General features: G+C 35.7%; 1 long non-coding RNA gene across 1 annotated transcript; it reads right to left on the reverse strand.

Moving 5' to 3' along the window:
• Positions 1-6,026: 6,026 nt before the first annotated feature.
• On the reverse strand, positions 6,027-25,868 carry LOC131736846 (uncharacterized). The gene is made up of 3 exons (XR_009328444.1): positions 19,675-25,868; positions 10,272-10,426; positions 6,027-8,585 (listed from the first exon to the last, which is right to left on the reverse strand). It is a non-coding gene; the product is annotated as an uncharacterized LOC131736846 (long non-coding RNA).
• Positions 25,869-26,844: the final 976 nt, after the last annotated feature.

The following is a 26,844-nucleotide window of genomic DNA, read 5'->3' on the forward strand; positions in this document are numbered from 1 at the left end:
AAAAAAAAAAGTTTGAGGATTTAAATATTCCCTTCTTTAACAGGCTTCTATAAATATACATGTTTTTGCTGTTGTGGAATCAGTGTTGTTTTATGGGCATTGTAGGGGTCTACAATATATGTACAATTCCTTCATTTTATTGATCTGAATTTGAATGGAAATCAGTAAAGAAATCCACACACACACTGATACACACATATGATATATAGTGTTTACTAATATTTCCTGGCATCCTATAAATAATCCAACTGCTAGCAGATGTGCAGGAATAATAATAATGAATAAAAAAAAACAGCGCCAGCAAACGAAATGTTTAGATTTAAGGGGTTTAAACAAGGCTAACAATATAGTTGTCAGCATACAATGTGGTCTTAAAGGCTAATATGAGAGCTACAACAATCACCCTGCTCTTTCACAGAACTGCAAGCAATGCCCTCTAGTAACATAACAGTTCAAACAAGTATTATCTTAAAATTATAAATTACAATTACTACTAATGTTGATATTAGACTAATTGAATTAACCGCCTTGACTCCAATGCCAACCAAGGGCACTGTATTGCAACAAACATTTTATATTTATTATTACGTCATTTGTTTCTCACAAGAGAAGTTTGTATTGTACAGAATATATTTTTTTGGTGTAATTAAAGCTGGTCAGTTGGTCACTTTGCACTGTACTGCTTTGGGAAAACAAATCCAGTATGATTTGAATTCAAGCGGTGCTCCAGTGAAAATGCTGCAGTCTGTACTTTTCAGAACCAAAGCTCTTGGCAAATTTGCCAGCTTTTGACAATCAATTGTTAGGATTACAGTTTCTGAAACAAAGTAACTAATGATTGGATTTCATCTTGTCATTTAATGACATTTTGTAACATTTCAAGTTCATGACAAGTATTGATCAATGAATATGTCACTGTAATAACCCTGCTTACTTTGCGTTTCCGTGTCACATAAAATGGATGTGCAATGTGCTTTATTGTAATTCCAGTAGTGGATGAGTGCCAGCATAACAGTTAGTGAAATTAAAACAGTGCTTATTGTGTTCATTAAGAAATGTAATTGTGACTAATGGTCAGAATTGGAAAATTAAATTACTTGATTCAGAATCACAATGGGTTTAGGACCAGATGCCAAAATCATCTGTATCAACTGTGCAATAATAATAATAATAATAATAATAATAATAATAATAATAATAATAATACTTTGAGTACTATGTATAGCCATGCTAGGTGTTCCATGTGTGTGCTTCAGGCCCAGCAGATATATCATTCTTACAGTGGATTCCTCTCATACAATACACATCCCCATCAAACCTGCAGAGCAATTCATTTTTGAAAATTAAATGTTACTTTAAAGGGATGCTAATCAAAGTCCTCCATAAAACCAATGGAACCTTCCTTGTGACCAAACTGTTAGTTTTTGACTTGTTTGTTTATCTTTAGAATTAAGTTTATTTTTATCCACTGGATTTACAACACGATTGGCAAAGAAAGTATCAAAGCACACTCACATCATATCTTCTTAAATATAATATAATTGGTTTCTATGGTTTTGTAGTTGTACCTGTTTTTGTCTGTGTTTTGATACACGCATCCTTTTCTACAGGGGCATTACATCAATAGTCTGTCTCATTGATATGTAAATCTGGAAACTGTGCACCAGTTCACTAATTAGAAAACAATGCAGTTTGTGCTGTGGTATATGATAATTATGCAAACTATCTGTTCAGGTTAAACACAGGATTTTAAAATGGTTCAGTGTATGTCTGTGTTTGGGAGGTGGAGATGGTACTCATCAAATTATAATAAATTAATTTCCATTTTCTTGAAACACTTTTTGAAAAAAAAAAGTGTCAGGAACAGGCTGTTTCAGACACCAGAGACGTAACACTGTAGCTTAATGACAGAAAAAATGATCAGGAAGAAAGAATAAAAATCACAAATACATTAATTAATTAAATTAGGACAGGCATGCACACCCAGTCCTCCTTTCTGCTTTTCATTAGGATACCTATAAGACAATACTGCCTGTATTTTTTCCAAGGCCTACTGTTTTGCAATTACTTTCACAAATGCACTTTCTATTGACACAGCCCTTAGCCCTAATTGGTAGCACAGCTCTGAAGTCCTTTCGTTTATTAATGGGGTTTCTAGTATAATGATGAATAGGGGAAGCAGTTACCTCATTGAATTTAAGGTTTGTGTCAGGTGCTTGAGATGGAGTATCATACTGGTGAGATGCATGTTTTTATTCCATGAGAAATAGACCTGTGTACTACTGTAAACTATATGATTGATTTATCACCAAACATATGTAACCTGGTGTCAATAAAACATTTTTTTCATGGTGTTTTGACTGTGGATGATTCTGGTTAAAGCAGTTTTTATAGGATTAAAATCCAGTGGTTATTTTGAGGTAATATATAAATACAGCAAAACATAACATACTCTGTTGGGAATGGGGTTATAGATGGAGGTGAAAATGTATATGGACAAAAATATTGAAAAGTACTTTACTGAACAAGTTTAAACATGCCCATTCAGTATTTACTTGCCAAATAAACAAATTACTGCAATATTTTAACTTTTAGAACAGCAAGATTAAGAATAATATTATATTATATTATAAAACATGAAAAAATAAAATATTGCAGTACCCTACATTTAGTTGTGTCTTAGTGGGGGGAGAGAAGAGGGGCAGATGAATAGTTCTGTCAGTAATGCAACAATCGGATAGGAAATGTTCCACTGTAAAACAATAATAACTTCCAAAACTGTCCTTTTATTTTTTTTATTAAATTAAAAATAACGATTGCTTTACAGTAAATGAAGTATTTTGGAGTTGCACCTTTAGCTAAGCAGGCTTAAACTGTGTTGGAGAGTTTCTACAACTGGGATCAGAGTTAATTCCAAAAAGTAGCAGCACTTAGCAAATAATCTTTAAATAAAACTTTCCAGATATAAACAGTGGGATCCTTGCTCCTGCATTTGCTTGCTCAGGCTTGTGTAGTTGAACATCTTGAACTGTTCCTGTTCATACGCATACATTCTGCACATCTATTTTGTTTGTAGATTATTTTTAGAAGTTTCTTAGTTCCATGAGCTACCCTTTTTTCTGGCAATGGCTTTCCATTTCATTCAGTACTCATCTTGTATTTCCTACTGTCATTGGCTTAAATCTGCAATTACAATTACTGCTTTTTTGTTCACAAGATGTCACGCTTTCTTGAAAGCTTCTCTGTTGTCAGCACAATCACAAAAGGGTTTTTTTTGTGTTTGGATTGAAAATGCTGCTGAACACTAGGTATGTCAACAGATTCACATCAAAGAGCACAAGCAGCATGCTCACTAGTAGAAGCGAATGTAAATGCATGTGTCTAAGCAAATTGAAATAGACAAATAACTAATTTGGATTTGTTTTGAGGCCACACACACAGTCTTGAATCGCCAACTGATTACCAAATTACAACATCACGGTTAAAAGGGTTAAGTCTAACAACCACACAAAATCCAACAAGCAACAGACAGACTGCTGAGGATCTTTCAGCCAATCAGAGCGCACATTTTGCCTGCTGCATTCCAGAACACATTACAGAGAAACCCAATTTGTGACTTCAGCTGTACCATATTGAGTTTTTACTGTGTTTATTATTAATATAGTTGCGGCTGATGTCATAAAAATCATGACTGAGGCACCTTCCCTTAATTTTGCTTCAACTGCAAAGTCAATTCAAAATGGTCACATTGTTAGGTGATAAGTTACCTATACCAACAAGGACCTAAAAGGAAAATATAAATGATAACTGAAAAACTGAGCAAATAACGCTGGTTTATTGTAGTGCGAAATGAAACCAATCATACGGTAATCTAGATAGGAATTAATAACATAGACACACAGGTTTTCCAACCCACTCGAAGATAATACTGTACGACAATACTGACTGTTCATTATGTTACATTTTAAGTGGAACTGAATATCATACGCAGCTCTGTACATTGTTAAAGGCACTGAAAAGTGGACCAGTATCTAGAGGTCAGCGATGGTTCAATTGATAGAGAGCTTGCTTGGGAACCCCAAACTACTATGATAAAAATTTCTTACTATGTTTACCTTTCTTAATTAAAATGCATTACTTATGGAACCTCAAACTACTAGGATTGACTTGGCTTCGCCTCAGGACTAATCGCCACCCAGGTGTGTGTATATATCATGGGAGCTGCAAGCCTTGTCGTGGTTTTTACCTTACGCACGCATGCACGCAAACACACACACACACACACTGCTGTGCAAAAGTCTTAGACATGTTGCATGTTTCTACTCTAATGCATTATGAGCATCAACAATTTACTCAAAGCCTCCACTAGTGTTTTCTACTATTATATCAACCTTGACTTGCATTAAGAAGGAAAAACATTGAGTGAAATAGCTCGCATCACTTAATTTTCAAGGTGTGGTATCCGAAGCATAATCAACAAGTACAGAGAAACATCATCTGTAATTGACAAACCCAGGACTGGAAAACCCCAAAAGCTGTCTAACAAGGATGAGCAATACAAGAGTTGAATTGACAACAGAACTGGCCGAAGGCACAGGTGTCGTTGTCCATCAAATCAACAGTATGAAGGTCACTCTTGAAATCAGGACTTAAAGGATGAGTTGCAATTAGAATACCTCTGTTAAGAAAGGGGAACAAGACTAAAAGGCTAAAATATGCACAAGAACTCAAGAATTTGGACTATGGAACAATGGTCAAAGGTGCTTTGGACTGTTGATGGATGGACAATGACACCTGTGCCTTCTGCCAGTTCTGTTCTCAATTCAATGCTTGTCTTCTTTCTATTCCTTAAGGATATTATCTTTAAGTATTACTCATCCTTGTTAGACAGCTTTTTGGGTCTTGGGCAAACAAACCTTGAATATTCACCACCTGACGAAGACTCTTGTAGTCGAAACGCGTCATGGATGCAACAGTTTATATATATATATATATATATATACTTCTGAGTAGTCCTTGAGAAAAATCACATAGTGTGCGACCAAGTTTTGGCTCTACAGTCCTGAACCATAAGGAAATAAGGTTTGTTTGCCCATTCTCGGCTGGTTGGTGTGAATCGATAGACAATTGTTTATATTATGGACATTACCTTATATTGGTCAGCACCTCCGTGGAAATTGAAACATTGCAGTGCACGAAAGGGCTTTCTTTGGTGGTTTTGGAGATTACCGTCAAGTAGAGCTCTTACCGTCAAGTAAAGGGTGTTTTTTTCTGTTTAATATCCATTCTTTTTTTCATTGGAAGGCTGATTTTAAAACATGATATTTATATGCAATGGAAAGTAGATCCCTCCATTTAGATTGTAGTCCTCTCTGTATATCTTAAATGAAGTTTTTGGTTTGCTATTTATTTTTTTTATTTGTGGTGCAACTCTTAGTTTTTGTATAAATTCTCTATTATAAGAAACATTCCCAAGTAGGGCCACATTTTAAATACCTTATACACATACACATAGACTTCTCATACATAAAATAAGCTATTATTAATAGGCTATTACATTTTTAACAATTTTTTAAAACATGAATACTTTAGTTACGTTTATATTAGTCTAGCTACCAGATTGTTATTAATAACAATATGAACATATTCATAATTGTATTTATATTTATACCTTGTTTAAAAATGTACATTGATTCAAATGGCATCATTAGGAGGAGAATGGCACATTTCCATACAATCAATTCAACCATTTCATCGCTTAATATAAATAAAATAATAGCCTAATAATCATGAACAACAGGATCTCCTGGATACTCTGTTAACTGGGATTTCAACATGTAAACAAAACGCTGGGGTAAATCACATACAAAAAAATAGAGAAACTTTTTTTTTGTTCAAATGCAGCTACCCTAGCATATTCACAGCTATACTGTATGTATTGTGCGTCACAGTTCACACAGAAGGAGGGTTCTGAACATAAATGATCAAGTGCTGCAAATCTATAATTGTTTGTGAGCAATTTATTATGTGATTGTTGTGTTTGGAAATAAACCATCAAACATTTGGTAATATTAATTGTTATTTGTTTATTTAGACTAAGGTATGCAAACTATGCATCAGCTTCCAAGTCACTTAGAACAACGTCTCACCCAAAAGACACACAAGGAGATTAAGTGACTTGCTCAGGGTCACACAGTGAGTCAGTCAGTGGCAGTGGTGGGATTTGAACCAGGGACCTTCAATTTACAAGTCATTTTCTTTAGCCACCGGACCACACAGCCTCCTATGTGCACATTATATTGTTTGTAATACGTTATCGTACACAATATATTAGTATTACGAATATAGGTCTTTTATGCTTATGTTTTAAAGTGTATATAATGCATATGAACTAAATATATACTGACTAATATGTTTCCTGTAAATATTTAAAAGAGGTACAATTTCATTCGTTGCTACATTAACTTCTGGAGTCCCCATTGGAGATAGTGCTGTAAAAAATGAAATGGATAAAGTCCGGATCTACAAGAACCACAAGACATAAGTGACCTAAGGAATTCAAATGAAATTATCCATAGAGAATTATTAAACTGTTATACCCACTAACTTACTCTTGGTGGTGGAGCCCAACTGCGCATGCGTAACCTAGTTAGCAAAAAATAAACTGTGCATGCACAAAGAAAAATTAAAATAACTCGCTAAATACTTTATCAATTTGTTCAGTTCCAAAAAAAGTTATTTTAGCGCAAAAAAAATCAGTGGAAAATGAAATGCCCCTCGGGAAGACTATTGTTACCTCCAGGGTGCAATGTCCTCAGCTGCAGGCATTTATAAAATGCATAAATGGAGTAGAGATTTGATTTACCAATTTAATAGGGATGGAAAGGAGTGTGTAGCTGAAATTTCTGCTCGTTCTGAATCTGGGATTTTGTATAGAAAAGTCAAATTTATGAAATCACTATAACCACAGTAGCACAGAGGGTTACTGTCTAGGGTGTTCTGCACAATTTACATTTTTGTAGGGTCCTTGACTCTAAAGGGTGTTTATTATAATGTCCTATTATAATGTATAGTGACCCACTGGAATACAGTGTGCCAATAATCACCCTGTTGAGTTAAGGTTCTCAAAATTGTTTTAAATTGTGGGTGATATCCCAGACAACATTATAACACATAGCTTTGTATTGCATACTATTTTATTGGCAAACTATGATCAGAATTCAGTGTAACTATGGTTATTGTGATTTCATAAATTCAAAATGTCTATACAAAATCACAGTTTCAGAAGGAAAATAAATTATATCACCGCTTTCCATCCCTATTAAACAGGTAAATAATGAAATATTGAAACAATGTATATAAAGAATCCCTTTAGAATATTGAAGATTCTCAACCCAATGTATGCATTTTTTTTTCAATCACTGTCACTGCAACAAAATATTTGATTAGTAATTAGTAATCAGCTGTCGATTATTTTTTCCTCTTACTGTAGGCCCCTGTGGCAACCTCAGCCACTTAACGGGTTTTGCTTCATTTTGAGTGAAAATGACAATGGACACAATAAAGACTGAGCATAAATAGAAAACAAATGTAGCATACAGAACTATATAATAACACAGTAATAACTGGGTATCAGCTATCAGTGTGTAGTTACATAGACATGGTCAGTGCCATGGCAGTACTATTAATTATATCCGATAACAAAATTGTTATTATTTATTTATCTGACACCTTTATCCAAGGCAACTTACAGGTATTACAGGGCAGTACAGTGTTGTAATGCAATATTAACATTTATATACAGTATAGTTTACTGTAAGTGCAAATAATACTACTAAAAGACAATATGAACTAGGATGCAACATGTAAGGATTACTACAAGTTGTATCTACAATGTCACATTAGTGCAATAGTGCAAGGATAGTGCATTAGCTCAAGATCCAGTAATGTGGTGCTTAGGTCAGGCAAGTCCAGTGCATAATAAGAGAGGTAGATCAAGAGATCTACAAGTGCAGTCTAAACTGGTGGGTCTTGAGGAAGAGGCGGCGGAAGGCAGTGAGAGACGGAGCAGTCCTGAAGTTCTCCAGCAGCTGATTCCACCACAGAGGGGCTAGAGAAGAGGAGGAGCGGGCACGGGAGGATGGAGAGTGGAGAGAAGGCCAGTAGAGGAGGAGCGGAGAGGGCAGGAGGGGGTGTTGGGAGACACCCAGAATTGGAGGTAGGAAATGGCAGTGTGGTGAAGAGAGCGGTAGGCAAGAACAAGGGTCTTGAATTGAATGCAAGCAGAGATAGGAAGCTTAGTTACCATGTACAAGCAGTTATTACAATGTATGTGCATGGATTTTTGTGCCTTGTAATCTAAAGTGCTTCTGAATGTTTGTTGGATTTTTTTAGTTTTTATGGATTATTTGTTTCTCTTAATATACATTAGTGACCAGAAAAGAAACAAATATATATATATATAAAAAAACTAGGCCAATAGAATTCCATTGTGATCAAGCTATGATTAGGATGGTCCATCCACGTAAAAAAGAAAGGTTTAATATCCCAGTTGTTTTAACATGCAGATGTATTTAAAAATGACTCTGTAAAAATAAAAGCAAAAGAAAGAAATATTAAAGACATTCAACATAAATGCATTTACAGTGATATACAGTACACATCAAAATTACTTTCTTCACATTATCGAATGAATATTATTCCTGTAACAAATGTGTAAATGTTTTATCGTAGGGGAAAAAAAGAAGATATTGAATTTATTTTTTTATGTTTCCTAAACTCCAGAAAATAATTATGTTTAAAGTGATAGACAATTGTATGGCATAATAACTACATATTTCTGTAAATATGTAAAATATACATATTGTGCATGCTGCATATTCTACAAAATTACAATGATGTGGGAATATATTTTATATATTTTTTTATGGCAAGAAATAATAAATAAGTAATTGTCTCTCTTTTATCAACAGCATGTTTACCGAGAGCTCTCCCAATCGCATGGACAGCTCTGAAGCTTTGAATCAGCAAATCAAAGCCCTCTAATCCCATTCATATTATTGATGGTGGTGGATGGGGGTGGAGGAGGATTGTAGATTATTCTGGAAATTGCCATCTGCAGCGGCTGCAATCAGGATAAAACTGGTTCTGACTAGGGATGTGCAAGTCACTATTGATTTTTGTCAATCCAGCCTTCGCCTATTTATCTTTTCGCTGGATGTGATGACACACACACACTGCAGTCAATGTGAAAATGTCCCACCACCTTACAGTCAGACAGCTTAATAATTTATCCCCCAGCCTGCCTTTGACAGAATTCTACTAGTGCTGCTATCATTTAATGACTTCGGAAAATACATGAGTTGAGGTTTTAAGATTTAAATAATAGAAACACATCAGGCTGAAATCAATGAATCCAGCTGGAGAGGCGAGTGGGTCCACTGCCATCTTGATTCTGTTGTGAGATGTCAGACCTAAAAGCTGCAGTACCCCTTTCCTTTTGCAGACTGCTGTTCTGCTTTTATGTTTTCCACAAAGCCCTAATTTTCAAGTTCCCTTGTTTTCTTTCTCTATCTCTTCTGCTGATTTTGCTCTAACTTGTGCCCAGGGACAAACCATGATTAAAACTAGCTATTAATAATAAAGGCTACAGAGAACAGAAACATATCAGTCTAATCTTAATCTGCAAACATTTGCATCAAATCAGAGGAGGATGGAGGAGATTTTCTGTGTTATTCTCTGTGACATTAGTGGAACTGAAAGAGTATTTTATTATGAAAGAGGATGCTTTGCTAAAAAGACTGACCCTGTGTTTGCTGGGAAAAGCCATACCTGTCACGGTGAAATGTCAGTTTGATTTTTTAAAATGCTAGCGTGTGTCTACAGCAGTACACATGTGCTCATCTCTTGGAAATTAGGCCAGAAAGGGCAAACTGCCCTGGTAAAAATGCAGTCAAAGTTTATTTATTTTTTGAATAGTTGCATCATGGTGGTACGATAAGGAATTCGTTTTGCTCTTAAACCGAACAGTACATTAGTCCAGTCCCATGTATTCAATGACATAATATAACATTTCTGACAAAGTATTTTTATGTCATGATTAACTATTAAGGACATAATATATTGTCAAGACTTCATAAAATAGGGACTAGGGGGTCTATTCATTATTATTATTTGTTTATTTAGCAGACGCCTTTATCCAAGGCGACTTACAGAGACTAGGGTGTGTGAACTATGCATCAGCTGCAGAGTCACTTACAATTACGTCTCACCTGAAAGACGGAGCACAAGGAGGTTAAGTGACTTGCTCAGGGTCACACAATGAGTCACTGGCTGAGGTGGGATTTGAACCAGGGACCTCCTGGTTACATGCCCTTTTCTTTAACCACTGGACCACACAGCCTCCTGGACCACACACGGTTAACGCCTGTCGAAATGAGAAAACAGGAGTACATGATCGGATTTCGTCCATAGCCGCCTATTTAACGGCAGTTGCTATTCATAAAAGATAATTCAGATGCGTTGTTAAGCCCCAATGATTTTTGTCTATGAAGGCATGTTTTTAATGAATTGAGAGAAAGGTAACGATTACATCATTAGCATAAAGTTTTCATAAGAGTGAATGCTGTCGATAACTAGGAGTTAATGAACACTTTCTACAGTCAAGTTTAAACTAATGACAGCCTCGGCAAACTATTTTTTTTAAGACCTATTTTATTACTACACTCGCTCTGTTATACAGTTTGACATACCTGTGATTAACACTACCTATTTAAAAAAAAAATGCTGATGCAGTCGGTGGGAAATTTGGGCTAGCTATTAACATTTAAAGTTTATTACTAGAATTACAGTAAAATTCAAACATCCTCCTACAGTGCTTTTTGTTTATTTATTTATTTATTTTTTGTTCCTGCAGTTAAGAATGTAAATCTTATGTGTGCGTATGGAAATGTGTTTACCAGCGTTGTCAAACAAAACGAAAATACAAAGTATTTATTTAAAAAAAAAAAATATTCTAAATTATGACATCGGTAGTAGGCTACCGACGGTGGATTCCGTTTTTCGTTTTGCAACAGCTACCGACGCCACCCAGAGAACATTTATAATGCTGATGATGTCACCAAAAAGGGGCGGATTTTCGTTCTTGAACGACTGTATACCCATTCGTAAAGTGCTTTGCGACAGTCGCCTGTTTGCTAAGATCATTTTATGAATAGTAATATGGACGATTTTCATTAGTTTTCAACTAAATAAATTTTTTATGGCAGTCGGCAAGTACTTTTATGAATAGGGCCCTAGGTAACACAGTTGGTAACGGACAATCATGGATTTGTATCAAACCTAGTGAAATTAGTTTGGTTAACTCTTTTTTTAAAACTATTTTTAGCCCACAGTGAACACATCATAGTTCAGTAGAATTGACACTGGGAACCTGAGAGGCCAAGGATTGGTTGGCATGGAGACTAAACTGCTCCCTCACCCCCTATGGGTGGTCCCTCAAGGGCAGCCTAAGGCATGCTTGCAGAGCAATGTATAGGAGTTTACTTTGCTATCAGAAATCTATGAATAAACCAATAGAAATTTAGTTTCAAGCACTGCAAACTAGACACCTGCATGAACAAATAAATGACTAAATAAATAAATAGGTCAATCATGGTATGACTATTGTGTGGCACATTTCTGTTCTTTTGTAGTTTTCTATAAGGCAGCAAGTGATTGAAATATGCAGGAATATACACACTACTTTTTCATGAAAGTGCTTATAATTTGGAAATATTTTATATTAATGTTTGCAATTGATAGTAAAACATTTAGGTATGTACATGCTCATTAAGGCTATTTTGAATTAGCTATTAGAAGGTATGTGCCAGTGCCATGTGGAGTGAATTATTTACAAAATTCCCCTGAAAATGCCACTGTAATTCAACAGTTTACCATGCATTTCCAGGCTCATCTTTTAATTTTCAATAGTTTACCATTTTTTTATCATACTTGCCTACCACACCACCTTATGCCTATTATTTTGCTTAGGTAAACATTATAAAGAATAGTGAGGTGTGGTAAAGCCTATTAATAAACCTGGAAAGCCCAGGTAAATGCATTGTATAACCATGGGGAAAGCATGGTAAGACTGCAAAAATGCTGTTGTAAACTTTTAGAAGGGGTATAACCTACCACAGCTTTGAATAACGCTCAGTTATAAATGTAATTACTTAGTAACTACACCAATTATACAGATGCTTTGGTTAATGTCTCTGTCAGTATGAATATAACAGCTTTTGTCACTGTACTAAAATCAGTACTAAAAAAAAAACAAATAATAAGGTATTGGATAGTAAACAAAAAAGGCGAACATTATAATGCTACAATATAAACCGATTGAATGGCCATTTCGTAATATACATTATAAGATTATATATTATTTATACCTTAATTTAAATATACATTTAGATATTGCTACTGCCATATTACCAGGACCATAAGAAGGAAGTATATCTCAATTATTACTTCAGGGTTAAAAAAAAAAAAAAAAAAAAAACAGTTAACAGTTAAACAGGGAGTTAATTTCCTTTTTATCCAAATACAATATGTTTATAAATAGTTGGGTATTACATCATTGCTGCATCATGGCTTTCCCTTCTTTACAATGTCCAGTAAGACATTTAAAAGAAGAAAAAAAAATGATTCCAATTATTTTGGTACAGGAGTTGGTGTGGGTCTGATTTGTTTTGATTAAGAAACGTTGACAGGAAGCTTGAAGAGACTGCAGTGCGTCTCAATAAAACAAGCAGTGCTTGAGGCTTTAGTGAGGCTGGGACTGCAGATACATTGGTAACAGTCACATGCTTTTAAAGGAGCAAAGGAACATTACAACTCAAAGCTGGTTAGGTCACCAGATATATAAAGAATACATACATGTACATTAGGCCATAGTTTCAGTGTGACTGTGGCTTACAGTATCGCACACAAAGACAGCAACAAAGATTGTAGATGTTAGGGAAATCTTCATAACAAATTTAGACTAACTGCTGTGCAAAGTTTTGCAAGGTACAACAATAAGCTCCAGCCAAGTGAACCATTTGTGTACCTATATAGCAAAAAGCTTCATAGATTTTTTTTTTCTCAAAACTATGAGAGATACAACACATTTTTACTCAGCCTTGTTTTAGGGTCAAATTCTATTCTGTGAACATCTAAAATACATGGATCAGATATAATATGAGCAATAAAGTAAATCCTAGAGGAAAAATAAGACACAGTTTATTAAGCCATCAAAAAACTTTTAAATATTTTTTTCAGGTAATCATTTATTCACACAGGCATGCTGTTCCGAGGTCAGAACCCTAGTTCTGATTATCCCTGCCACATTCATATTAAAAATAAAACATTAAAAATTATGCAATTACATGATTTATGGTTGAAGACCAAACAAACTGCTTCCTCTCCTCATCGCCTAAAGAAATCAAAATCTTAATTACTTGTCTTGTCATAACAATTTAATCACACCAGTACATTTCTCATATATGGCATGTTAAGAAAATTAATATTTATGCTTCTTATGACCTTTAGAGGATTTCTGAAGCCATTTTGCAGTTTTAATCCAATTAATAAAATACTGAAAAATAATACTACTACAACTACGACTATAAATAATAATAATAATAATAATAATAATAATAATAATAATAATAATAATAATAATAATAATAATAATAACAATAATAATAATCATGTAAACATTGTACACCTGGTAATCAGAGTTATGCTTTTTAATTTGTATATGTATGTGTGGGTTACTCCAGTCTAAGAAATGGCTCATAAAACATTAATAACTCCTGATGAGCCTTTATTGTATGTGTTATAAACAGTTTTTAAACATACACCAGAAGTTTAAAAGAAAAGGAACATTCCTATTGGTATTGTCTGTTTGTTTTATGTATATGTGTATGTATCTATATATTTAATCATTTCTAATTCATATATATATATATATATATATATATATATATATATATATGAAGAAAATCATTTAAATCTTCTGATTCTTACTAATCCTTTAAACAACAGTGCATTGGCCATTGCTGGCAATATGACGAAATTGAGAAAGAAAAATAAACTGTTCACTCACAACAACAACAAAAAAATAAATAAATAAAAAGCACAGGTTTTGATTGCCCAGAGAGAGTTTTTTTTCCCCCCTCCGTTATAAACTCCCATCTGCTATTAACCACAGTACTTGCAATGGCATATGTCATAGTCTGATCCCTGGTTTGAATTGGAGGAGCCACTCACACCCTCCCGCCCCCTGCAGAAGCACTGCTGTAATGGGTAAGCGCGATTATGATTGAAGTGTTGAATAACAGAAATTGAAACATTCGGTTTTGCATCAGATTTTTTGAAGGAGAGTTTAAGAAGTGACTTGAAAAAAAAGGAAAAAATCCATCAAAACGGTAAATTAAAAAAAAAGATATATATATATATATATATATATATATATATATATATATATATATATATTTAAACACAGCTGTTTTATCATCTTATTAGACCTTGGTGCTTGTCTTGTGCTGGCATTTTTAAAGGTAGAATGGAGGATAACATAGTTGATCGGCTAATGAAGACTTTTAAGTTTGCCATGCTAGATTACACAGGAAAACTTTGTACAAAATCAGAAGGGAGGCCACTAACAAAAGTTGAAAATTCTAACAAGAACAGATCATTTCAGAGTGGTTGGTATGACCGGGGGTGCAGCTAGCCCCATTTACTTTTCAGTAACTGTGGTAGTTAGCACACATGGACAAAGTATGGCTTTACTGATTTAAAAAATCTGGAATCTGGCTATAAAACGTCACCACATATCTAGCTCAGCAGGAACTAGCATTCCAGGGAAACTACAGGGAATTTACATAAATAATTGCTCACTATGATGAGTTACATGCTGCTCACATTGAACAAGCAACCACATTTACTAGGATGTCAAAAACCAGACAGGATGACTGGATTTCATCCATTTCCTTTATTGTGCTACAAGAGATCAATAAATAAATGAATGAAGCTTTTTTTGCATGGAGGAAACAGGGATACCTGGCATTATTAAAACTAAGTAGGATTTAACTAATCCCCAGATTATAATTTAATTTATTTGATTATTTTGCCCCCATTTTGAAATGTCTAATTTGAATGTCAGCTAGCTAAAATACCTTATATGATACAGTATATAAGGGTTCATTCAATTGATCTAAATGGTGGTGGATCAACAAATACCACCACTGTTGTAATAATTAATATACCGTGCATTTAAATCGTAGTTTATTTCTGTTTTTTAAATCAGGCAGGTTCATATTTTAACGATTTAAATAACAACGCTATTAATTCTATTTTGTTTAGATCAATTGAATAAACCACCTAATAAGGCACTCGCTAAAACGTCGTCTGCTTGACTTAGTTTCTATTTATAGTTTTAGAATAGACCCCTACTGTATATTAGTATCAAATGCTTTCTTTTTTTAATTAAAGCTTTTTTCTTTTTTTCATTCTTTTTTTGTATTTTTACAATATTTTTGTAGGCCGGTAGTTAAGGGTTAAAAGTGTAACCTCTTTTTCTATACTCAGTGTCTCTAAAGAGTATAAAAGAAGGAGAATGGCATGCTTCACAACCTGAAACAATATGAGCTTATCACAACAAGCAGGCATACCATGTAGATATAATAAAACAGGTTTAAGGTTGTCCTTGTATTAGGACTTCTTATTGTTGTGAGACTACTGCAATTGAATCACACCAGAACATAAAAACAAATATAATAGCTCACAGGAATGTAAGAGTACATCTTTTCTTTTCTTTTTAATTGAAAGTATCCAGTATCTCATTTACAAAGGGTCACTGTTGTAAACAATCATTTTTAACAAAGGGTGGTGATAATGTTCAAATTCAAGGTACATGCAGGAGGCAGGCGAGTCTAAATAAACTACAGCTTCATAGGTGAGGTTCCTTTTATTTCAAGAAATTAAGTTATTTCAGCTTGGTTTTATACTGAGCCCCACACCACTAAATCACAATAAGAAAATTCATTTCTAGAAGATGCACATTGCTAGGTCTGCAACACATTTTCACTCAATAACCTGAACACATTGAAAAATCAATGAAATAACACACCAGGCGACAGCCTCTTCCCTGCTGACTTTTATTAGAAATACCACTGTACAGTGCCTGAAAAATAGAGATAATAATTATTTATTTCTTAGCAGACACCCTTATCCAGGGCAACTTACAATTGTTACAAGATATCCCATTATTTTTACATACAATTACCCATTTTTACAGTTGGGATTTTACTGGAGCAATCTAGGTAAAGTACCTTGCTCAAGGTTACAGCAGCAGTGTCTCCCATCTGGGATTGAACCCACAGCCCTCCGGTCAAGAGTTCAGAGCCCTAACCACTACTCCACACTGCTGCCCCAATTTATGTATAATCAAACCGGTCCAATGTGCCTGTGGTTACTGCCTGAATCATTTAAATTAAATAGTCCTGGTAACTAAATATACTGACTATAATTTCAGCCATGTGAAAGGCTTGCTATTTAAAGCCTATTATTTGGGGGTCTCCTTCAAACTGGAAAATGATGAAGCTTAGATGCTTACATACAGAACCTATCCCCTTATCAGGACTTATTGACAATGTTTAGGGTGTAAATCTCACCCGACCGAAACCATAATTCCAATATATTAAGGGAAATATACCAGATTTTGTGTAAAGATCCATTCATAATTTGCTGTCATTCTGAAGAAGGCACTTGCCGAAACAGGTTTCTAATACTGCAAGTTATACCTTTATTGAGGGCTTTGAGGTTACAGATGTCATTTATTTAATATATTTAATAAAATATCTTGGTACAGTGTGTCTCTCTTTTTTTAATCACTCTTTTCATTATCTCTTACTGTGTACTCAATACATAAATATTATAACTATAACTTAACAAGACCAAAAATGCTGGCCTGCAGGACCAATGAGGTGAAACAATGGAATTATGGAGGTCCAGCACATGAAGTGAATTGCTCCTCATAATATTCATGATGCATCAGACCATAGGACAATAACAGCAGTGACTAAAGTGGCTGATGATACTTCAAGTGACTTTTAGTAAGCAGGTGGCAGCTGCAGTCTTTATTGATCTGTCCAAGGCTTTCAATACTGTGGCCCACAAATTATTGTGTGATAGGTTGGGGGAATTGGGCTTGTCTAATAAAGCCACTGACTGGTTTCAGATAGAGAACAACAGGCAAAGGGAGAAGGTATTTTGTCTTCTATCATAGAGATAAAAAAAGGTGTACCACAGGGCTCTATCCTGGGTCCGACACTGTGTTCTCTGTCTATTGATGATGTGTGTCGGAATCTGAATGCAGTCCATTGTCATCTATATGCGGATGATACAGTGCTTTATACTACAGGATATTCTGGCACAGACACAATTAAAAAAAACTCCAAGAGGATTTCAATATTGTACAATGTTTTTTTAATTTAAAGCTGCTACTTAATACAAAAAATACAAAGTTAATGTTTTTTGGACCTAAATTTCAAAGTTTGAAACAAGATTTAAGCCTTCACTCATTAGAGCCTCTTGAGGTGGTGGATAGTTGTAAATATTTTGGGATCTGGCTGGATCCATTGCTGAAGTTTGAGCTGCATATTTTAACTATCTCAAAGAAAATAGCTCAAAAACTGGGTATTATTTACCAGCAAAAAAAGTTATGCTTCAAAGTAGAAAACGTGTTATTAAGAGCTGTATTCTTTTGTCTGATTATGGTGATACTTTATTTTTACATGCCTCTGCTAAACAATAAAAAAAAATGGATCGACTAATGAACAAAGCAGCCAGATTTGTATTAGAATGCCACCCTGTGACAGAGATCGAATGATTCTTGGTATTAGATCTCCCTCCTCATCTGCGAGGGCGCTGTGTAAAAGGAACAGAGTACCCTGGACTGGATGGCCCAACAGTTCATTCCCAGGGTTAGGTGGAAGTCGGTCATCTAGAAAGGAGGCGGAGCTACAGTACACTAAATCATTGACCCAGAAGGGAAACGATGTGGCATCTACGGATTGGAGGAGCGATTGCATTCGTTAACAAAGGGGTCATGGTTGATGGTATTTAAGGGGACGTAGTGATGTGATCTGTTCCTTTTGTAATGGTTAAAGGTAACTGGAAGAAGAATCGTGTTGTAAATCTTGTTTGTTTATTTTGTTTTGTTGTGTCTAAACAATTGCACTGTTTGTTATTATTAGACAGCTAAACACAATCCAGAACTGTCGCCAAAGTCCAGCACTAAAACTGGACAACATCACTGAAGAACTGTATTGTCACTATGAGCACTAGAGCATGCACTGTGGACTTGTGTTTGTGTCTGTGTTGCGTGTAGGTGAATAAGAACGGGACTGTGTATTATTTCGGGAACAACCCGTGGATTATAAACAGAGCAACACACGCCGCTGTATTGCCTGTTAACATTGTTATTGTTTACTGCTGTTTCGCCATCAGGCAATTGGATTATAAAAATAAAACACCATTGCACCTGGATTATCATTGTCTGTCTGATTATTGCTCACCTGCACCTGCACACAGTTAACCACTTTGCCACACACCCTCAAACCCATCACTGCCAGTTACTGGCTTCTTTAAATTTGATCTCACTTAATTGTAGAAAGCAATTACACTGGCTACTTTTTGTGTGTAAAACTGTAATAGGTTTGATGCCAGGTTACCTGATCCCAGATTGAATGTATGATGAGATTGTCTTTTAGAGTGATGTTATTTTTAGGGTTATCTTGACAGGACACTCTTGTAAAAGAGGCCTTGGTCTCAATGGGTTTTTTCCTGGTTAAAGAGTGAATAAATAAATACAAAGTGGCTTGGTTTGAGGTTTCAAGTGCAACTTGGTTTGTATCCCAGCCCTCCTCCCCTGATAGCCACAAGGGACATTTTCAGGACAGTTGAACACTTTCGTGAGTCTTAGGGGCTGATGTAAGGATATGTGCAAAGTACTGACTCAACGATAATACAGTAGCGGTAAGAAAAAAATGTTACTTTCACCTCTGGTGTTGAGTAATTTGCATTGCTCTTAAGCTTACACAGTGCTAAATAATTGCCTGGCCGCAAGGCAGTTTGGATTTTTGCAGCCGTTTTGTACTATGCCTATCCTTACATCAGCCCCTTAATCTTTACACTGCAATTGCTACCTTAAAATAAAAATGAATATATCAAGTGAAAAATGTTTTATCATTTAGGTTTAAAACATAAAATTCACAGATAAATATTTGCTACATTCATTCATGTTTTGGATGAAATGTGAAAGTCATTACTCAAAAGACTAGACCTCAAATCAAGGGCTATTCCACATACAACAAATAACTTCATATCACCTTGTTAAAGGACTGTTATGGTTTTAAAATCCAATCAACACTTTAAAATTTAAAAGCAATAGACACAAGTTTACCACAGTCATTGGAGGTCATTTTTCATCCCATAAAGCATAATTTAGATGCCATCGGTTTATTTCTAACTCTGTTGTGATGTAATGTAAGATCATATTGTTTTCATTTTATTTTTTACTTCTTTTATACAGTTAAGGGAAGGGTACTGCTTATTGTATTCTGGGGTCAGCAACCAGCTTGCTCTTACCTTGCCCGCAGAAATCAAGTTAATTCCTCAGGGCCTCGGCAGGCTAAGGGAGGTGTGTAAAGTCCCCTGCTGTGCTCTTCGAACCATCTTCTGACCTCTCTGGATCCATGCATAGAAGCATTGCCACACGAGGAAAGAAATGATGAACTGCAAACAGAACTACATCATCCATGATATCCATATACAGTTGCCCGGTGCAGTTAACCTGGCTGGAGTGACCTAATTTTTTTTTAATGATTTAAAAATAGATATTTTACGATTAGCATAATATTTATTAAAGCAGTAAAGAATTGCGTTGGCACATTCAAAATTGATGATTTTTCTTTACAGTTATTGTACAACAAATTGAACAGAAACTGTGAAATCTATGAAAAAAATACAGCCTTACTTATGAGTGTTCCAAGATTTTGCAGACCAAGATGTCAAATTTGAAATCACAAACATTGTGTAATTTGGGATTTATTTACAACATTTGTTGGCTGTTTCACGGGGTAATTCATTTGAGATCAGTTCCTGGTTTCCAATAAAGCTTCAGAGGTTTTGTAAAGAAACAAGAAGGAAAAACATAGATTCACACACATTAATAAACTGTGATAAAACACATATAAGAAACAAATATTGCTCTTGTTTCAAGCCATACTAAAGCCAAGAATAGATAATAATTAAACGGGTCCTTGTGACTTTACACACCACTAGTAACTTTGAAGACCTGCAAGGGACATCTGTTTGTGCACACACATCATGACCACTGTTTTTTTTACAAATATATATATATATTTAGGCAAATTGAATAGCCATCATTATAAATATACACGTACATTGAGGTTCTGATTTTCCAGTACAATGTAAGAGTGTCTCTAGGCTATTGTTTGCCCAGCAGACCTTTATTGAAACTGTGACAAAGCCCAAACTGACCAGATGGTTAATATTCCTGACCTTGAGGCAGGGTTGCAGAGACATTGACAGTCAAACTGCTCTCTGCTTCAGACAGTTGACCTCAGCCATCTTTAATTGCCTTTGACAACTAGAACTGCATACACCAGCCACCAACATGTAATATGGTGGTTTTGAAATCACTCTGACGTTGAAAGGGGACAGAAAAATTGCTTTGGCTGCAGAGTCAAAAGCATGATAGTCATTAAGGGCCTCTCCTATGGTGTTCTTGTGATAATTACTTTTACGCCAGCAAATTTAATTTACTTGAATAAAGAAGAACATTATTAGACTCATTAACCCATGGTAGTGACTAGACCCTATTTTGTGTCTAATTTAAATACTTCAACTTAAACTACAGTACATGATCTTTGATGTCAAAATGAATGTATTTCTGTGTAACAGCCCCTGAATTCAACCCTAAAAATCTTTAAAATGGCAAACACAGAAGGTGATATATTGGACATCTTGTTTCTGTTATGAAAAGACACCATTTGGATTTTTTAAAAAAGCTTTTCAAAATTGTTCCACATGTAATGACATTTAAATATCACAGGTAAACAGAACACACCTCCAGATTTGTCAAAATTGCGATCCTGCAATGCAATACTTAATATTTGCATGTAATTGACTGTTCATATTCTCAGTTCCTATACTGTACATCCACAAGCATAGCAGAGTCAGCCTTGTTTATTGTAATAGTCGTTTGTATTACTTGAGAATGTTATGTACAGTATCAGAAAATATTTTCTGTTATCACCCTCTGAGAATAAGTGCTTTTTTGTTCATATCAGTGAATTATTATTATTATTATTATTATTATTATTATTATTATTATTATTATTATTATTATTATTTACACATATTTACAATCCCATTAGAAACAAAAGCTTGCCATTGGTAAAAATATTCTATTTTTCCATTTATAATAGTATTGTGTTATAACCATCTTAAAGTTCACCTTTTGTATTGAAGCGTTTAGCTGATATTGCAACCGCCTGAATGCTGGTGATGACCTTGTATACCACTTGAGTGGCTTGATAACTTATTAGCTAAAAACTGGATCTAACAGAAAGAGAAATGAGAAACTTGTCATGAAGCACTGACCACCTAACCATGATAATTATTTGAACGGTATTTATTATTACACTGAAAAGTAAAACTTGTTTGTGGCTCTTTCCATGAATCTTCCTGCCCTAACTACTGCCCATCTATTACCACGTTTCCAAGTCAAATAAAAATATTATTGTACAATGAAATGTGCAGCAATTAAAGAATGGAATTTAACATAAAAAGCTCTGTTTTCAAAATGGGCTACAGATATCAAATAAGAAAGAAATGTATTTAAGTAACTCAGTAGGTAGGGGGAAAATGCATGAATTGAGTAAAAAAAAAAAAGGAATTAAGTTAATTGTATACCATATAGTTTAAGTAAAGAATTTGAATAAATAACAACCACTAGGTCACATTTGTGGCATAAGAGAAAAATCCTTCATGAATATTCATCAGAAAAAAAAAATATTTAGTGCATATCTGCCTTGCTTAATCACACAACATATACAGTATGCTTACTATTGAAGTAATCCATGGTATACAGTGCTTTTAATTTAAGAAATGATCGGTCCTGCAGTTCTATAACTGCACAGGACCATGTTTATCTTACCAAATAATATGTAATGCTTATTTCATTTATAAGAACATCCTATGATTCGTAGGGTTCACGGGGACCGATTATCATAATTATACACGTTTCTATGGAAACCTACTAGTCTATCAGTTTTCATTCATTATATTGTTATACCTTCACGCAGTTTTTAATTATTGGGTGCCCACGTAAAATCTCTGTTTTGTTGTTGCTACAGAAATAAGGCACAGATAGGCCTTAGTTGTTTTGACATTTTGAAGAAGTGGTTTGCAAAAGATACAGAGTTAACATATACTGTATGTATGTGTGTATTTAAGAATATGAATATAGATAAGGCACAAGACGACAAGAGCATAATGATATTATATATGGTGTAGATAGATAGACATATTATATATATACGGTGTAGATAGGTAGATAGATAGATAGATAGATAGATAGATAGATAGATAGTTTTAAAAAATACACTGTAACTTATGATAAATATAAAGATGACAGCACCACATGTTTTAGGATTGTAGGAACACATTTAGGGGGCAGTGCAAGGGTTAGGGTTAGGGTTAGGGTTAGGGTTAGCTCTAATTTTGATTAATAGAGAGGAAGATGGAAAACCAGGGGATTTAGCATCCCATATAAAACACTGTAGTTTCCTACAGAATACAGTAGTACACACAACGTATATTATAGAAATTGAAAAAGTAGTATATTGTATGAAATGATGTGTTTTTGGACAGCACTAGCATTTTTTATATGGGTTTTCATTTTTTACTGGAGAAACGTGGTTCTCCCTCTTGTACCAATAAAATGTTAGAGCAAGAATGGATGCATTCTGATACCAAATGGATGCTGATGCAGAGAGAGAAACAACTCCGCGCTGAAACCAGCACTCTGAGAAAACGGGAAAGATGCCCTCAAAGTATAATGAGCATGTACAGTGACAAGAACAACAACAGCAGCAGCTGTGAAAGCATATGTCCAAACCGGACTGATGTCAGGATAATGGGGACAAAGGACAATCCAGAGAGGACAATGCTAAAAAAGGCATAGATTCACTGAAATGAAACCACTCATTATAAGATAAAAGGGGTGTTATGGGTGTTACTGCTAATAATATGCACATTATTATTATTATTATTATTATTATTATTATTATTATTATTATTATTATTATTATTATTATTATTATTATTTGCAATGACAGTAATTCAATAATGTTTAGAACTAATGAGGATTTATTAACTTGATTATAAACAGTACAATTATTCTTGTTAGTAGACCATGACAAATAAGTGAACAAATGTGATTATAAACAGATTTACTAAGCGTTTGCCCCATATATACATATCTATATGCGTGTGTAAGATTGTGGCAACTGATGCATGTATTAATGTTACAGAAACCAAGAAACATTTAGTCTTTAAGGGCCAAGTTTAATTTTATATGGCTGGAAATACACAGATGGTGTTGCCTCTTAAGGGGATAGAAAAAATAAACTTTTGTAAATGCAATTGGAAGCTACTTACTGATTAAGCTATTCAAAAGGTATCACTAATATACATCATATGTTAAATATAGGATAGCTTTGCTCGCTGTACAAGCAGAAAATGTGGGACGCATTCTAATATGATTATCATTAGCTCTTAGCAGGTGGCATTCCTGTATCCTTTTGATTCAAATGTCCAAAAGAGATATATTGTACATACAGTACTGCAGTTATACCAAATGCCTTCCCACTAGATGGTGCTGGCTCTTACTTCTATACAAAGACACTTTGGCTGATCTAGCCTGGGTTGCATACGTCTATGGCAGAAAACTGGAAAAGAAGCTTGTGAACTTAGGTCAAAGCATCTAAACACAGAAAAAAGCTACAAAGGCAAGAGGAAACTGATATCAAATACATAATAAATAATGTTCTGCATGCAAGTGTCATTCCCACAGTACAGGCTCCTAATACCTCATAGCTGATATACTTCACAAGCACTACAGTATCTAACGGTATTTTTTATATTTTATAATCATTATATTTTTGCCATCATATTTGTCTGTGCATGCATTATTATTATTATCATTATTATTATTATTATTATCATTATTAGTATTATTATTATTATTATTATTAGTAGTAGTAGTAGTCGTAGTAGTTGTAGTAGTCGCAGTAGTCGTAATAGTCGCAGTAGTCGTAATAGTAGTAATATATTATAATTTATAATCATAATGTCACAAAAACTACACTGGATTGCTGTAGCGTCCAAATTGTACTGGTAAATCCCACTGAATATGACATTGATCACACTTAATTAGATTTTTGCCATAATCAGTCCTGTGAAAATTGCAGATGTTGGAAATATGTTGCTCTGTATTCGGTTATATGGAGTTTGTTAGCTGAGAACCTTTGAATCTGTAGTGGTGCATGCTGTGCTTTCATTCAAATGCAGCCAAGCCAGCAGGAGTCATGTGTGACCTCCAGTGACTGCCCTGGAGCTGTCTTCAGGAAAGTGCTGATACAGACACACACAGATGGTCCAGGTATGCAATTATATCTGCCTTTAAGTAGTGCAATAAAAACTATTAAAACAATTCTTTAAACTTTTTTATTTTCTAAATCTTTTCATATATTTCCTTTTCTAAAGCAGTTGTGCACCTTTTTTGTTAAAAATTATTTGATTTTATTGGTTAGTCTTTTATAGAACACTGTTTCTTTTTTCTTTTGTTCTCCCTGCACTTGCACTGTTTGGAAGTGCTGGTGGTCAGCCATTTTCCTTTGTTTCTGTGTTTGTTTCTATTTTTATTTTTTTCTTCATTTAAACTCTTAATTTCTTTGCTTTTTAATTGTTTATTGAAAAGCATTTACTTTTGTTTCTTTTAATTTTAGTTTTTTTTTTTTGATCACAAAACTGTTTTAGATTTTGCTTTAAAAATCTGTTTTGTTTTAAATCCCCTGCTTCTGCCTTGTGTCTGACCTGTTTTTCTTTCTTATAGTTGAAGGTTTTCAATTAATTTTAAATTACCTTTAGCTTTGTTTTGTTTTGTTTTTCATCGTTTTTTTCCTTTATTTAAGAAAAAAATAACTGTTTGTTTTGTGTTTGTGTGCCCCCACACCGATTGCAGTATAGGTGATTTTTTGTGCTGTGTTGTGTGTAGTCTTTGTTTTTTTTTTTTTATAAAATAAATAAAATAAAATAAATATCTAAACAAATTAAAATGTATTTAAAAAAAAAAAATAAGTGGGCAAGCTCAACAAGCCCAAGAAGGTGGGCGCAGGTAGCTGCGGACACTGCGGCCCCCTTCAAGAACATTACGAGGAGACACCCTCTCAATTGAGGGATTTGTTAAGGCCATGGCCAAGGTGGTGGGGCTTTCAGCCATCTTGGCAGCCTCCAAAATGTACGGGAAGGCCGCGTTCTTCCTGAAATAGGAGGCCACTGCGAACACTGCAATCAAGAGGGGTCTCGCGGTGGTGGGGATGTTCATCCCCATTGAACTGCTCACGGGCCTTGGCACAAGGGTCGTCCTATCAAACTTCCCACCTCCCTGGGCTGCAAGGACCAGCCCCTTCGAGGGGACCAATTACGTTATCTTCTATTCCTCGGAGGAGGTGAGGTGCTACCACTACAAAGAGCTGGGGCACCAGAAAAAGAGGTGCCCTAAGCTCAAGCAGGGCGCCAAAACATCTGCGCAAGCACCCTGCCCCTCTGAGTCCCCCGTCCCCCCCCCGGCGCCCTCTAAGGGGTCTGCAGGCAGGGGTAAAAAAGTACCCTCCCCCCTCCCAACAACATCCGAGGGGGGATGGGAGAGGGAGCCCCTGAAGCAGCTGGACCCTCTGCCCCACCCGATAGTGGGCAGGGGAAGAAAGCTGCTGATGGGGCTAAAGCAACACCTTCCCCTCTACCCAAAACTTTTGGAGGGGAAAAGGGAGAGGCCATCTCTGAAAAGGCCAGACCCTCAGCGCCACCCGAGAGTGCACAGGGCGAAAGGCCGCTGACAGGGCAAAGCCTACCCGAACTGAGAGTGCGCTGGGGGGTAAGGCCGCTGACAAGGCAAAGCCTCCCCACAAGAAGAAGGCGGCCAAATCCTTTGGGGGAGCGAAGCATGGAGTAACAAAGCCCACCACCACACCATCTAGTGGTGGGTTAGAGGGTGTCCCTGAGAAAGAGACACCCTTGCTGGAGCCCCCTGTGAGAAAGGGTGGGAAAGCCGCCCGTAAAACAAAACAACTCACCCCCCCAGGGATTTGAGCCTTCAAACACAGGAGGAGTAATCGCTCCCATGTGCCTCCCGGGACGCAGAAGGGGGTCTCTTCCGGTGGTATAAGGGGGAAGAGGAAGGTGCAGGCTGGGCTCTCCGATGGGCAGGAGGGAGATGACAGGCAGGCCGACCTACCGTCGACCACCAGTATGCCTTCCTCACACAAGTGCAAAAAGAGCGGCCCCATCACCACCACTGAGGGGCCGGTTTCAGTGGCGGTCACTGAGAGGGCAAAGGAGGGGCACCTGGAACAGCTGACAAGGGTCCTGAACCCTGTGTCGCCATGGAGGGGGTAGAAGAAACACCCGCTGAGGGTTCCACTGAGAACATGGAGCCCGCGTCAGTGA

Source organism: Acipenser ruthenus, chromosome 4, assembly GCF_902713425.1.
Source record: "Acipenser ruthenus chromosome 4, fAciRut3.2 maternal haplotype, whole genome shotgun sequence".
Taxonomy (NCBI): Eukaryota; Metazoa; Chordata; class Actinopteri; order Acipenseriformes; family Acipenseridae; genus Acipenser; species Acipenser ruthenus.